Genomic DNA, 15351 nt, shown 5'->3' with positions numbered 1-15351 from the left:
CTATCCATCTATCCCGCCTCTATCCCAACTCTTCATCCATCCCATCTCTTTATCTATCCCATGTCTCCAACCATCCTATCCCATCCCTCCATCCGTGCCATCCCGCCTCCTCATGTCCCTTCTACGTGAGCTTACTCGGCCCCCGCGGCTTACAACACACAACATTAGTAACGCGCTTATTTTACCACAGTGAGAGAAGCCCCCTTGGTTCGAGGTTTCACATGATCTGAATCTGTAAAGGGAAGCAGCAGGGGCGAAAAATACGGCCTATAATTCCGCCTATTACCTACACGAGGGTCACCAAGGCTGCCATTTAATTTTTGCTTAAATCCCCAGCCTTCCACCCAGGCCAGGAGACGCAGTAGCTAAATTTATCTCCAGGTCCTCCATGATGGCCGTATTTTGGGTAGGCATGGGAGACCTTTCAGCGCTTTTTGGATATAAATTTGGCACATCTTCTTATCCTTTAATCATCATCTCGAAGTGGGTAAAATGGGATTGGCAGCTACCAGTACTATTATTATGAAGAAGGGGCTTCGCTGAAAACGCAATACTTCAACTAATATCACACCGTATCGCATCGAATCGCATCCGGACTTGGCAGAGATGCAGGAGAGGAAGGTAGCAGCCTCGTGCAAAGTCCGAGGAAGCCTCATGCCCCGACAACCCCGCCACAAGTAGGACGCTATGGACAAGGTAGCGCATGTTGACCTACGGAGTTCCTCTCTTCGTCCTCGCCCTCTCTACCTACATCTCTCGCTCTCTTTGACCTCTCCTCGCACGTTCGGTCCTCTCCTCGAACCTGCCGTCCCTGACCCTTCCTCTTGTTTCGCACAATATTCTCACCGTCTGCAAAACAGAACTTTAATATTTATGGGGAAGACTGGCTGCATCGAGGCTATCAAAAAGAGAAGAGAGAAAGAGAGAGGAGGAGAAAGAGAGTCATGGCACTCTGCAACCTGCGTTGCATCTCTCCACCTCTCCCTCTCTCCTCCTCCACCTCCACCTGTCCTCCTCCTCCTCCTCTTCCTCCATCCACTTTAATTTTTATTTGCCTCTTCCTCTCCATCATTCAACGCCTTTTTTCTTCAGCTCTCCCTCTCTCTCTCAACCACCATCCACAAATCCACTTCAGTCTTCTTTTAAATTACCTCTCTCTCACTCTCTCTCTGCACCCCACTACTTTACTCTCTCCCTCTCCATTTCCACCCTTCATCGTGTTTTCCTTTCATCTTTCCTTCTCCCTCCACTCAAGCACTTGAATTTCCAACTACCTCTCTCCCTCTCCAGCCGTCTCTCTCTCTCTCTCTCTCTCTCTCTCTCTCTCTCTCTCTCTCTCTCTCTCATATCATTTTCACCTCCACTCTCATACTATAGGATGATCACCATAACTACTACCATGCATACTCTCTTACTTTCACTACCATACTCAACCACCATTACCATATCTACCACCACAGCAAGATCACCATACCATAACTACCAGAGACATCCTCACTTTCACTACCATACTCCATCAACATTACCATATCTACCACCATAGCAAGATCACCATACCACAACTACCATATACATCCTCACTTTCACTACCATACTCCACCACCGTTACCACCAATTACTACACCACCCCACATGCATTGCCTCTGATAAACACTTGTGCTAAAAGGGAAAAAAAACACCTCTGCCAACACCTCCATCACCCCTGCCACCATAACCATCACCATTCCATCACCACCACAAACACTCCTGCCACCACCACCACTGCACTTCCTACCACCACCCCTTCCATGCTCCTGCCAGCTGATTCATGCAACCGGTTCGCGTTTAAAGTTGGGATGCCGCCCCTGCCACACACCTTTCCGTACCTCCTGACCCCTGCCATCCCCCTCTCTTGTCCTCCACCCCCTGCTACCTTCCTCTACCCTCCCCTATCCCCTGCTCTGGAACCCCTACACTGTCCCTCATCGTCAACATGTACTCTGTCAACACTACCTTCTGTCTCAATTTACCTTACTAATCCCATTTTCTACCTGCCTTTCTTCTCAACGACGTACCTACTCTGCCACACTGCCCTACCGACTCACGCTCCAATTCCTTAACCCTGCCAACCCTTCCACTCCTCCTCCCCCTGCCCCCTCACCCACACCCCTTCTCCTCCCGGCACGCGAGCCCCACTTACTGCAATCACCCCCACCCCCACGCCCACCGACACCCCTACCCCTACCCCCACCCCCAATCCCACTTCTACCACCCCTCTCCACCACTCATCCCTCCCTGGCAGTCCCGTCACCCCTGTCCCCCCTCACCACGCCACAACACACCACATCACCAACAGGCTTCCCTTCGGTACATCAACACACTAGACCCACTACATCATGAACAGACATCACTACCCCTCATCGGCTCCATGATCACAACACATCAATACATATCAAAACGCGACACTCCTTTATCACTATCTCGCATGATCACTACCACATTGCACCACCACCCCCATAATCACCCCTGCACACAATCGTATTATCACTACCCAATCAATCACCACCAATGTACATCACCAACACATACCACGACCACCACCACCACCACCACTCTGTACCCTCACCACAACTGCAATCCAGTACCATCACACGATCTTCTCATAACTACAGCATCACCACCACTACATCATCACCACATCACACCGGCACCAGTCTGTACAATCATCACTCCTCGTAACCCCCAAGCACACCCAGTCATACTCAAACTCTCCCCTCCATCCCAACACTTCAATCACCACTTGGGCTACTTCCCTCCCCCTCTCTTTTCACCCCACCAACCAACCACTCTCTCCATCTCCATCTCACCACTCAACCTCCCTCCGCCTCTCCATCTCACTTCCCTCTCTCCTCTCTTTCCATTTCCTCTCTTCCAATGCTTCCCCATCTCTCCACATCCTCTTCAACTGCAACATCATCTACCTTCCTGTCCCCTTCTTTTCACCCCATCATTCAGTTTTCACTTTCCTCTGTCCCTCCATACATCTTTACTCTCCAATCACCTCTCCCTCCAATTCCACCTCTCCACCACCTCTTTATCCTTTTACTTTCCTCCTTCCCCGTCCACTAACTCTCCACCTCTGTCCTTGCACATCCTCCACCTCACTTTCCACTCACCTCTCCCTCTATTCCATCCCTCCACTACTTCCGTTCCTTCCCCCTCCCCCTCCACCTCCACCTCCAACAACCCCCTTCGTCCTCCTGTATCGCCCGAGCTAACCCTCAGGAAATGCGTCATTCTTTTATCCCTCTCTGACCCAGTGCCACCAAGCCACCCCACCACCACCGCCACCACACGACCTCTCTCTCTCTCTCTCTCTCTCTCTCTGACCAGTGCCACATTTTCACATCAGTCCAGGAAACTCCCAAGCACCACTTTCTTACTCGTTTACTTCTTCCTTACTTGTTTGTTTCTACGTAAGGCACATTAGCTTTCACCCCGAGGACGATTTTTATGCTAATAGCTCTTAAACCTGTACGAGAACCTATAATTTTCACTGCGGCTAACTTCACACGATTCTGCTCGTCATTCGGGAACTTCCCAAAGTATGATGGCTCAGCTAAAGAATAACCACCTCAACCAAAGAAGAAAAAATAGAAATAAACCTCAATTAATCCCTTTACTTTGACAGCGATTTTTCATTTATTACCGCCAGACGACTTAATTCTACTCAAGATGACCGTCTCGTAATGCAGAGGATAATATTGACTCACACGTTTTGATGCAAAGTGTATTGATAAAAAAAAAAAAAATAAAATAAAATAAAAACTAGTACAGGCACGCATAACAGATACTGATAAACTCTGGCCTTATCCTGTGGCCTTGACTTTTGGCTGATTCTTAGCAAAATTTAATCCCTTCATCTTCGCTTGGTCCTGACCTCATTCACAAATTTGGTCTAACTAGGATCATCACTTAAGCTGACCCCGTCAAGTAACACTGACCTTTGACATACAACAGGCCAACCCCTCAAACCTACCACCGAATCTGATTAATACTGGAGAAAAAAAAAAAAAAAAAAAAAAAAATGTTTGAGAAACAAGTACACCACAACTCGCTCCCTTAGTTACTTGCATAACTTAGTGACACAGCGATGTACAGTAAGTCAATGACAAGAGTAAGATGCTAAGATCGTTGTCAGCATTAAAAACAGCGCACAACTAAATGTCCTCTAAGAAAGGTGTGCCGCACAGCCACGTAATCCCACGACAATTACGTTAAGATGGTTGTCAGCATTTAAAAATATGTAACAGCGCACAACAAAATGTCTTCTTAGAAAAGGAGTGCAGTAAATCCTCCTAATCCCACGAGAAGACGGCTCCCCCAGCGTCTAGCCGCCTCCCCCACTGGCACCTTTATTAACTCACTCTCACCTTCTCTTAATCACCCTCCGCTCCTCCACCTCCATCACTGCCTTGTCCCCGGCTCTATATTTGGTCTCCTAAAACTCCCATCTTGCCTCTGCCACCTCCTCTCTCCCTGCCACACCAACCTTCCCTGTACACTGAGTCCTGGGTTTGTATTCTCGTCAGCTTAGGAGGTTAGCACCTCTTATTAAGCGATTTACTTGCCATAGTAGATGTATAAGACACCTGTATGTCATGTATGTACCTTAGCATCGACATACTTTACATATATAGCATACAAGAAAATACTAGTGTGCCAAGAGCAAAAATAAAACTAAAATAAATAACGAAATAAATAAAAAAGACAGGAAGCCCAGAATTTGACCCCTCAAATTTCGAGGTGCGTGAACTGTACAGGTGTCGAGCTGAAAGTAATACATTTTCTGAATACACTTATTTTCAATAGGTGGTTACAACTACCTCACCACATCCTCAGGTACGAAATGTGGTACGAATGATGACTGATGATGATGATGATGATGATGATAACTATTCCCTTCCCCATACAATCTTAATTCATTAACCCTTTCACCATATCATCCATTTTAACATTTTAATCAAGATACCATCAGAGAATATTTACTGAAATCAAAGAGGCACTTTAACAGTGAAGAGGATAACGAAGGCCACAAGTACACACCTCCACATCAACGGTTCTCCTCAGCTTATTAAAATAGTCTGGACAAGGCCATCAACCAAGCAAATCAAACCCCTTGCTACCACTTAAGAGATCCCCCTACTCAGACTGGCCATGGTGCGGCTGATGTTTTCTATGGGCTGGAACTAAGCCAAGTGCCAAATCGTACCATACCAAGTGTCAAACCAAATGCCAAACCAAGTGCCAATTCAAGTACCAAGCTAAGTGCCAAGCTAAGTGTCAAACCAGCAGTCTACCCCCTAAACTTATGAAAACGGTTGGAAAAAAATAAAACATTAGACATTAGATGAGAAGTAAGATTTGCAACGAAACTTTTCCTAAGCGACGTATTTTGCTTATGGCACCTTACTGTCCTTCTCCTTGTTACATAAATCATTCTAATATCGCCATACCCAACACAAATAACGTACAAAAGGGCATTAACCAGCCACGTCCAAAAATAAATCGCTAAGGAAGAGGTGCTAGGGAGCCTCCTTAATTGACGAGACTACGTGCCATAGTTACGAAGTTTGAATTTCTCTCTCACGGTGGCAACAATGAATTTAATCAAGACGTCAATGTAGTGAATGATTTTTGATATTTCTGTGTTTCTCTGTATCTCACCTTCAATCCCTCACTTTCTCTCTCTCTACCTACTCTCATTCCTTTGTTACTCTCTTTGCTCTCTTCGTACCCAACCCACCCTCTCTAACTCTCAAACTCCCCCACCCAGTGCCTGACATGACCTACCTCACGCCTCTCTCTCTCTCTCTCTCTCTCTCTCTCTCTCTCTCTCTCTCTCTCTCTCATTCTTTTGCAATGCCATCCTTTTCTTATACACCTGTGATTATGGTTATCTACTATTATTAGTGTTTTGGTGGGGGTGCTCACCATGCACCCACTCGATGTACCGCTGCTCTCGGATGCCTGCCTTTTCCTCTCTTCCTTCTATCCATTCTTCCTCTTCTGTCTTTCTTTCCTTCATTCTTTCCTCTTCCTTCTGCCTACGGGTGACTCTACACTGAGTGACAAGCCAAATGGTTTCCTGTACACCAGGAAACCATTACTACGTTGGGTGGTAACCAAATAACCAAATTATGGCGCCTGGTGGTTTAGTGGGCAGTTAAGGCACTCCAATTGGATTGAGCCGGTGCAGGTTTACATCTCATGTAATGCGACGCGGGGATGAGTGAGGCTGGTCACTCTCATCTAAAATGTCAGGACCAACTTGCCTAGCCCCGGGCTCCTACGCTCCTCGTGGGGCAGCACTGGATTCGATGATGAGAGAATGAATGAAATAGTGTTTTGGCCGGATCGTCTCGTAGGAACCTTGAGGTCTGTATCGTCTATGGTACTCTCTCTCTCCCTCTCTCTCTCTCTCTCTCTCTCTCTCTCTCTCTCTCAGCGTCCCAGGATCGATACATTTTTCGTACCCAGGCCAGCAGATGAAGGATACAGGGGGGTCATGACTTCAGCACCAATTTAGTGTTGACCTCGTTTGACCCCATTTGACCCCTGACCCCCCACCTTGACCTCCCCCACAGAAGCTGCTGGAGGTTAAGAGGCGAGGGAGGAGGAAAAGGAGGACGGATGGCGGGAAAGTTAAGTGTGAGCAAGAATGATGGAATGGAGAGTGAAAGTTTGGAAGGAGAGCTATGGAGGAAGAGGAAGGATTTAAATGACAAAAGAGAGAGTGGGAATGAAGGGAAGGGAGAGATATAAGGGAAGAAGTGGAGGGTGGAAAGGAAAGGAGATTAAGACGAAGGGAGAGGAACGGAAGGGGGGTTTAAGATTACAATCATGTAGGGAGAAGACTGGAAGGGGGATTTAACATGCAGGGAGAGGAAAGGATGAGAGATTTAAGATGAAGTTAGATTTAAGATGAAGGGAGAGGAAAGGAAGGGAGATTTAAAATAAAAGAAGAGGAAAGGATTGGAGATTTAGGATGAAAGGAGGAACAAAACTGAGATCTGGATGAAGGGAGAGGATGGGAAGGGAGATGTGGATGAAGGGAGAGGATGGGAAGGGAGATGTGGATGAAAGGAGGAGGGGAACGGAGATGTGGATGAAAGGAGAGGATGGGAAGGGAGATGTGGATGAAAGGAGAGGATGGGAAGGGAGATGTGGATGAAGGGAGAGGATGGGAAGGGAGATGTGGATGAAGGGAGAGGAGGGGAAGGGAGATGTGGATGAAGGGAGAGGAGGGGAAGGGAGATGTGGATGAAGGGAGAGGAGGGGAAGGGAGATGTGGATGAAGGGAGAGGAGGGGAAAGGAAATGTGGATGAAGGGAGAGGAAGAATTCAACTCTCTAGGACAGCTAATATATCTCTTAACTGAAGAAAATCGTCTGGTGTTGGCGTGAAAAAAAAATCCTTCCAGATATACCAGCATCAGGGGAGGGGTTGCACGAGGGAATTACTGACGCTTCTGACAGCTAGGACTCCTCTATCTATCTGTCTATCTACTTATCTATCTGTCTGTCTAATCTATCTATAACCCAGTGCAACAACCGCAGCGACAGGATTAAGGGAAGAAAGATGAGTGTCGAGGATGGCAATAAGTTGAGGAGGAGATGTGGAGGACGGAAGGATTTGGGGGACGAGAAGGAGCATCACAAGAGCGAGGGAAAATATTAAGAATGTAAAAGGGGGGAAAGGAGGGCAGAGAACAAGCCATAAACGAAAGAGATATGGATGTCAGGGAGGAGAAAGATGGAGAGAAAAAAAAAAAGAAAAAAAAAAAAGGAAGATGAAAAATGAAACTGAAAAAAAAATGAGAAAGAGAGGGAGTGAGATGGAAACAGTCACGAAATGGGAAATAAAGGAAAGGGAGAGAGGGAGGGGTAAAAATAAAGGGAGGCAGGAGTAAAAATGACAGATATATAAAGGGTCGGGAAAGCGGAGGGGAGTGAGAGGAGGGGAAAGAGAAAGAGAAACGTAGGGTTGAGAGAGGAGGGAAAAAGAGGCAGAGGGGGGGAGAGGGAGGGAGGGAGGGAGGGAGGGAGGGAGGGAGGGAGGGAGGGAGGGAGGGAGAGAGAGAGAGAGAGAGAGAGAGGGGGGGGAGATAAAACTCATAAGGGGTGGGATCAGTGTGAGAGGGAGAGAAGGAGGGGGAGGGAGAGGGAGGTGAAGGGAGAGGGAGAGAGGCAGGGGAAGGGGGAAGAAGAGAGGAAGGGGGAGAGCACTCCTACCTCTATGGAGGAGAGGGAGAGGAATGGGGAAGAGGAGAGGGAGGGGGAAGGTTAGGGGGAGAGGGAGAGGGAGGAGAGGTAGAAGGAGAAGGAGAGGGAGGGAGAGAGGCAGAGTGAAGGTGAAGAGTCTGAGTAAGGGAGATGAAGGGAGCTGAGGCAGGGTCATGAACGCCAAGGTCGGGACATGCAGCAGAGGAGAAAGGATAACGGAGGAGGTACGGAAGACAGAGAGGAGGAAGGCGATAGATCATAAATAAAGAGAATATAAAAAAGACGATGGAAGGAATCACGACAAAGGCAACGGAAGAAAACAAAAGCTGGGACATGCATCAAAGGAGAAAGGGCACTGGAAGAGGTGAGGAGGATAAAGGTGGGAGAAGTTAAAGGGAAGAAACAGACAGAAATAGAGTAAAACGATAAAATTAACGAAAAAAAAATAAAGGATAAGAATGGGAAAGGCAGGACAGTAAAAAAAATAAAAGTTGAAGATTGAAGTTAAAATGATGAAGAAAATAAAGGAACTAAGAAATAAAGAGAATCAAAATAAAACTAACGATAAAAAATGCTCAAACAAGTAAGAAAAAGGACAAAGACATAATAAAGATGGGGAATGCTTGACGGAGGAAGAATAAAGAGGAGTAAGGAAATAAAGGAAATATGATACAAAAAAGGTAATAAAGATGATAGGACAGAGGAAAGGTCAAGGAAGAGAAAGAAAAACAAAGGAAATAGAAAGAGAGAGAGAGAGAGAGAATAGGGAGGGACAGTACATATGCCGGTCCCTCGCTTATTCGGTTCTAAAATTATCCTGGTGGAGGTTTAACTGGATAGGGAGAGGGAGTGGGGGCGAGGGGGAGAGGGAGGAGGAAAGGGAAGGGAGATTGGAGGAGGAATGGGAGAGGCAGACTGTGAAGGAGGCTGGAGGGGAAGGGAGGGACGAGAAGGGTGGCGATAAAGGGAGAGGAAGAGGGTGAAGGAGAGATAGGGATGGAGAGGGATAGGATGTAAGGGAGAATAGTGGTGATGGAGAGAGAGATGAGGGGGAGAAAGAGAGAGACGCGGAGGAGAAGGGGAGAGATGGATGGAAAAGGAGAGAGAAATGTGAGGGAGAGCAGAGAGAGACGGATCGTTTGGGAGAAGGGGAGAAAGGTAGGAAAGGAGGGATGAGAGGGAGAAGGGTACAAGGAGAGGGACAAAGAGAAGAAAAGGAGGAGAGAGAGGGAGGGGGGGGAGGGAGTAAGATATAAAAAGGTCCACTTGATCGTACCCTGGCCTGGTGTGGAGTGGTGTGGTGGTGTTTCTGGTGTTACTCCAACCACCACACCGCACGACAACACACCATCCTACACCACACCATACCCAACACCATATCCCACCCCACCCCACCACACTGCACACCACACCGCAAATTATCGCCCAAGAAAGCACAGCGCATCAGTTTATCATTCTATTTCTGAGTCTTCAAAATAAAAATCGCTTTAAAAAAATACTTCTAAGGGTGACGATTTCTCTACCGATACCTCACCATAAATAAATAAATAAAATAAAACTAAAAACACATTCCTTGCCTCAAAAATAAAAATAATCCGTTCTCTTTTGAGGGATTCAAAAAATCTGCTTTAAATACTTCAGACCGAGAACTTATTTTGAATTTTTATTTATTATTCCTGCCTTGTCTTTTTTTTTTTTTTTTTATGAGGGGGGGGGAGAAATTTTTAAACTAGAAGAGTTAGATACAGCCTCCATTAACCCCTTCACTACTAGGGGTCCGTCTCAAATATAATGATGATAGCAAGAAGATTAAAATTACAGGGCTGAAATATATACCAGGACTGAATGGGTAACGCACTGAGAAACTGGAAAGAAATATTAAGTCGTCAGGCAATGAGTGTCTGTATAAATTACTCTCTCTCTCTCTCTCTCTCAGGGGAATGCGGACGCTAACCCACCAAGCAATCTAAGTGGGGTATCGCAGTCAGTCAGTCAACAGGATAACTGGGACACACACACACACACACACACACACACACACACACACACACACACACACCACCCTGGCTTTTTTTTCACCTAAAGATGGGTTGAGGCTGGATTCAGAAAAAGGAAGAGAAAAAGAAAGTGCGAGATATATTCTATCATCATCATCATCACCATCATCATCATCACCACCATCATCATCACCATCACCACCATCACCAACAACAACACAACTACCAATATCATCACCATCACCACCATTACCATCATCACCACCACCATCACCAATACCATCAGCACCACCACCACTACCAATATCATCATCATCATCATCATCATCATCACCATCGGCACCATCACCACTACCAATCATCATCATCATCATCAAACTTGTACTGCCACATGAAATAAAAAAATCGGAACCAGAACAGGAGTACTATAAAAACGAAGTCGGAAAACAGCTATAGTGCTTCCCGGTACGGTATTTCAGAACTAACGAGGAGAAACGAATAGAAAAGAAGGTTAGAATACCCTACTTACCACTGCCAAATAATAATAATAATAATAATAATAACAGTAGTAGTAGTAGTAGTAGTATGAGTAGAAGCAGTTGTTGTTGCTGCTAAAACAGTAGTAGTAGTAAGTGATAATAATAGTAACAGTGATAATTACAATAATAATAATAATAATAATAATAATAACAGAAAAAGGAAAGAAAAATCAGTTTACCAATACCACAAAAACTTACCCCGAAAAACAGAATGAGAGAATTAGGCTTATTCTCACCGGCACGAGAAAAAAAAAATAACAAAAACAAAGCCAGAAAAACCAGCTTCCCATTCCAACAAAATAAGAGTAAAAACTAAACTAAGATTAACAAAAACTGGGTTAGACATGGATCCGCATTCTTCAGTGGCTTAACGCCTTTGGCTCAGTTTGGCGTTAGTTTTAATCTCGCTACTTCCACCACACCACATACCGTTGGCTGTGTTAGGACTTAGCACAGTTCGAGAATGACGCGCCGTGTTTTACTACTGCTGCAGACACATTATTTTACCCAACCTAGCCTCTTAAATGTTTATAGCAGGTCCTTAATAATATAAATATCAAAGGTCTGAGCTGTCACTACAAAATAAATAATAACAGCAAAGAGGACCCCTTCAAAATAAAGGATGTTAGGTTAAAATGAAGCTTAATTGTTATTTTCAAACGATTATATTCAACTTCCGAAAGATCTGTAACAATTAAGTGTGTGTGTGTGTGTGTGTGTGTGTGTGTGTGTGTGTGTGTGTGTGTGTGTGTGTGAGTACTATCACTCCAAATATAATAATCTCCCTCAATCAGAATAAAAAAAAAAATCATCCAGAGATACCAACACTAAACATAAAAAAAAAAAAGAAAAAAAAAAAAAAGAAATCGGATTTAAGATGCTAATGTGACTATGAAGGCGTGGGATGTTATGTTTACAAGGTGTGATGGTGGCGTGTTTTACCTGGTGTGTTAATTAGGCGATGTTTGTTTGGGCGGTGTGTAGGGTTAAGGGGTGAAGGTTGGGGTGAGGGAAGGAGTGAAAGTAGGGGTCGGGGGAGGGTTGAAATGATGGCAGGGGAGGGGTGAGGTGTGAGAGGTTAAGAGGAAGACATGATGAGTGAAAGGAAAGGTGATGGTAAGAGTGAGAGTGAGGAAAGGGGTGAGACGGTGAGATGAGGTAAGAGGAATGTGTGGGGCGAGAAGGGGGCATGATGCGTGAGGGATACGGGATGAAAAGGTGAGGAGAGAAGGAACGTATGGGGTTAGGAGGGTACGTGATGGATGAGAGGGATGAGTTTAGGGGAAGGGGTGGGCACAGAGAGAGAAGTTACGAGGAGAGAGGAATGTGAGAGGTGATGTGGGAACATGATAGGTGAGAGGTGAACTGAATCATTAAATAATATCTTGGCGCCACAACAACTCGGTGAAGGGAGAGGTCTGAGGTGGAGGGAGAGGGGTTTGATGAAGCGGTGAAGAAGTATGTGAAAGGAAAGACGACATAAACGGCAGAATATGAATGGTGCGAGGGGAAAGAAAAGTGGGAGGTGAAAGAGGAAAACAGTGCGGTGAAGAGTAAAGGGAAGATACAGGATATGGGGAAAGATTAAAGAAAATGAGGCGAAAGATAAGGAAAGACCCGGTAAGTGACGATGGCCAGCTCCACGCGGACCAAGGTTTGTCAGCAACCAGAAGCGAGTCTCGACACTAAAAGTCATTTCTTTATGGAGGTACTCCAGTGCATCACTCCACCCAAGAATCATGGCCCTGGCATAATCATCTTCGAAGCCTTAGCATTTCGCGCGATCATAGTCGTGATTTTTGCTATTTTCACCGTTTTCACATTTGATGACCTTTGACCCCTGACCTGGCCAAGGTAGCACATAGGTGAACAATAGAAAGTTGTAGTACTAGTCAAAGTCTAGAAGCATGCAAACTTTCATTCAATTCCATCAAGCCGCTGCAAAACTGGGAGGGGGGGGGGGAACTTTTTGAAAACCGGTACTGGTTGCTAGGGACGCCGAGGCCAATCCTTTTTTATAGAGGAGAGAGGGAAAAAATGGATAGCGCACTTCCGATAGTGAATGGCTTCAAGATTACGCCTAATGAAGTCAGAGCTTTCTAGGCCCATTAGTAATGCTTCTACAGCTAAAAACGTGAGAAGTACGAAAAAGGCGGGTTTTCGGCCGTTGTTACGAAACGAGTAGTAGCTTAGTAACTAAAACCTTGCGGACACAACTAGGTTATAGGCTGGTCATTATGTTTATGTTTAATCGGAAATTGTTAATTCTGAAGGGTAGAAGTGCCTGCCACAATTAAACAAGAAAGAATGAATATAAGAGAGAAAACGTGACTAACAATAAGGGCAGCATGGAGCTGGCCAATATGATGGGTGAAGTATGGGAAGGAATGTGAAGGCTGAGTGGGAAGGTGAAAGCTGGGAAGATGAAGGGGAAGGGGAAGGGATGAGAGGGTGAGGGTGAGGGCGTGGAGGTGACAGAGGACGTGAAGGGCAAGGCAGGGTGCATGTGTACTGGGTTATGACAACAACACTACCAAGTTACATTTAGCTGACTCACTTACAGTTGTTTTTTTTCAACACACACACACACACACACACACACACACACACACACACACACCGCGTCTTACCATCATCACCACTTGTAGCAATGTGTGTGTGTGTGTGTGTGTGTGTGTGTGTGTGTGTGTGTGTGTGTGTGTGTGTGTGTGTAAAACAATGCTCTAAAACACCACAAACATCTTAAACAGCTCTGTATTACACACAAACACACGCCTCCCCAACAAAAACAACAACAAAGGTCCACGTCACACCTCGCCTCCACCCCACTACACTCACCACAACACTATAACCGAGTCCAACAGAGCACGAGAAGTCACATTTGTAGGCTTCAACTCTTTTATTGTAGGTTTCAACTCTTTAAGTGTAGGTTTCAATTCTTTTAAGCACTGCACAGCGCCAAGAACTGCACCAGCATGATACACTAAGTCTTTGTTGTATACCGTATTGCCTTTTTTTATCTCCAAGTCTCGGTAAATTACAAGAAAGACTGCTTGCTGAAAGTTCCATTGCTACACGTACAGCTGCTCTGACTGTTTCGCTCAATTTGCAGTACGGTTTGTATGAATAAAGTTGTAATATTCTGGGAACCTATTACACAGCTTTTTAATTCCCTGCAGCACCACTGAGAACGGTCACAGGGAATCTTTCAGCTCCTCTCGGCACCTCACAGAACTGCGCAGCTCTTCATTATCCTCCATAACCATCCACCCTCACACATAATATACAGCAACTACACTACCTTTCAGAACCGCACAACCATACACCCAAAACAGAGAGAGAGAGAGAGAGAGAGAGAGAGAGAGAGAGAGATGTAAATGTTAAAACAGTGCAAGACCAAAGCTGTGTAATAAAAAAAAAAAAGTGAAACCAACGCACAAAAAAAAAAAAAAAAAAAAAAAGTGACGGCAAGAACACGCACCCACCACCCACGAACCTTGAGGCAAACCAGTACATCACAAGAATCCGCCATGCTTCCGTAAACAACAAAATCCATTCAGTAGGAGGACATTTTTTTTTATTACTGCTACGTCATCATCATTATCACAGTCATCATCATCGTCACCATCACTATCAGCATCATCATCATCATCATCACCAGGACTAGCCTACCATCATCATCAACACCACCGCTATCATCATCACGACGACCACCATCATCATCATCATTATCACCACCACTATCACCAGCAGCAGCAACACAATCACCATCCAGAACTCTATTCTCACCTGATACTGCTAGATGATTTAATTCAGGTAAGGAAGAGTCCCCATGTGCTAAAGGGGTATTTCGATTAGTCTCTCCTGAGCTGAATAGGACTGTCTGTCAGAAGTAAAAATAGTGGAAACGTAGATAGGGTGACAGACAGAATGACAGAGACAGCTTGACAGATAGACAGACAGATAGATGCTACCAAATGGAAAAGGTTCAAATCCATCGCTTTTCTACCCAGTGAATTGAACATAGGAAAGGGTAATCTGATTGGCGAACATATATGAAAGGATATATGAAAGGGTAATCTGATTGGCAAAGAGTAAAGCGGTGCTGGGACGACCACAGTATGAAGTACACCACGTAAAGTACACACACACACACACACACACACACACACACACACACACACACAAAATCGAAAAAAAGTTAATTCAATATGCCTACCGGCTCCTAAAATGCATATGACCTCATCCCGACAAAAGTGTTTTTCAATATTCCTCTCGATCATTATAACACACGCGAATCTACCTAACATTTGACTGGAAAGGAGTGCCCCCCTCCAAAACACACACACACACACACACACACACACACACACACACATTCAAAAACAACCAAATCAGTGCAACATTTAATATCTAAACTACCTTATCCTGACACAAAATCAATCCTACATCCCACTTATCCTAAAAATGAGATAAAATTTGTAACCTAAAACAACCCCTACTCCAATCACCTATTTTATATTGGATTATTACCACTTCAAGTTTTCATTC

At 45.1% G+C, this 15351-nt stretch overlaps 1 protein-coding gene across 1 annotated transcript in view; it reads right to left on the bottom strand.

Moving 5' to 3' along the window:
- Window positions 1–15351, bottom strand: part of Glut4EF (Glucose transporter 4 enhancer factor) — a 323600-nt gene that overhangs the window by 247580 nt on the left and 60669 nt on the right. The window lies entirely within an intron of this gene.

Source organism: Coenobita brevimanus, chromosome 23 (assembly GCF_032717465.1).
Source record: "Coenobita brevimanus isolate Jiangsu-jjx chromosome 23, ASM3271746v2, whole genome shotgun sequence".
Taxonomy (NCBI): domain Eukaryota; kingdom Metazoa; phylum Arthropoda; class Malacostraca; order Decapoda; family Coenobitidae; genus Coenobita; species Coenobita brevimanus.
The sequence above is the reverse complement of the archived record's forward strand: the minus strand, read 5'-3'. Positions and strand labels throughout refer to the sequence as shown.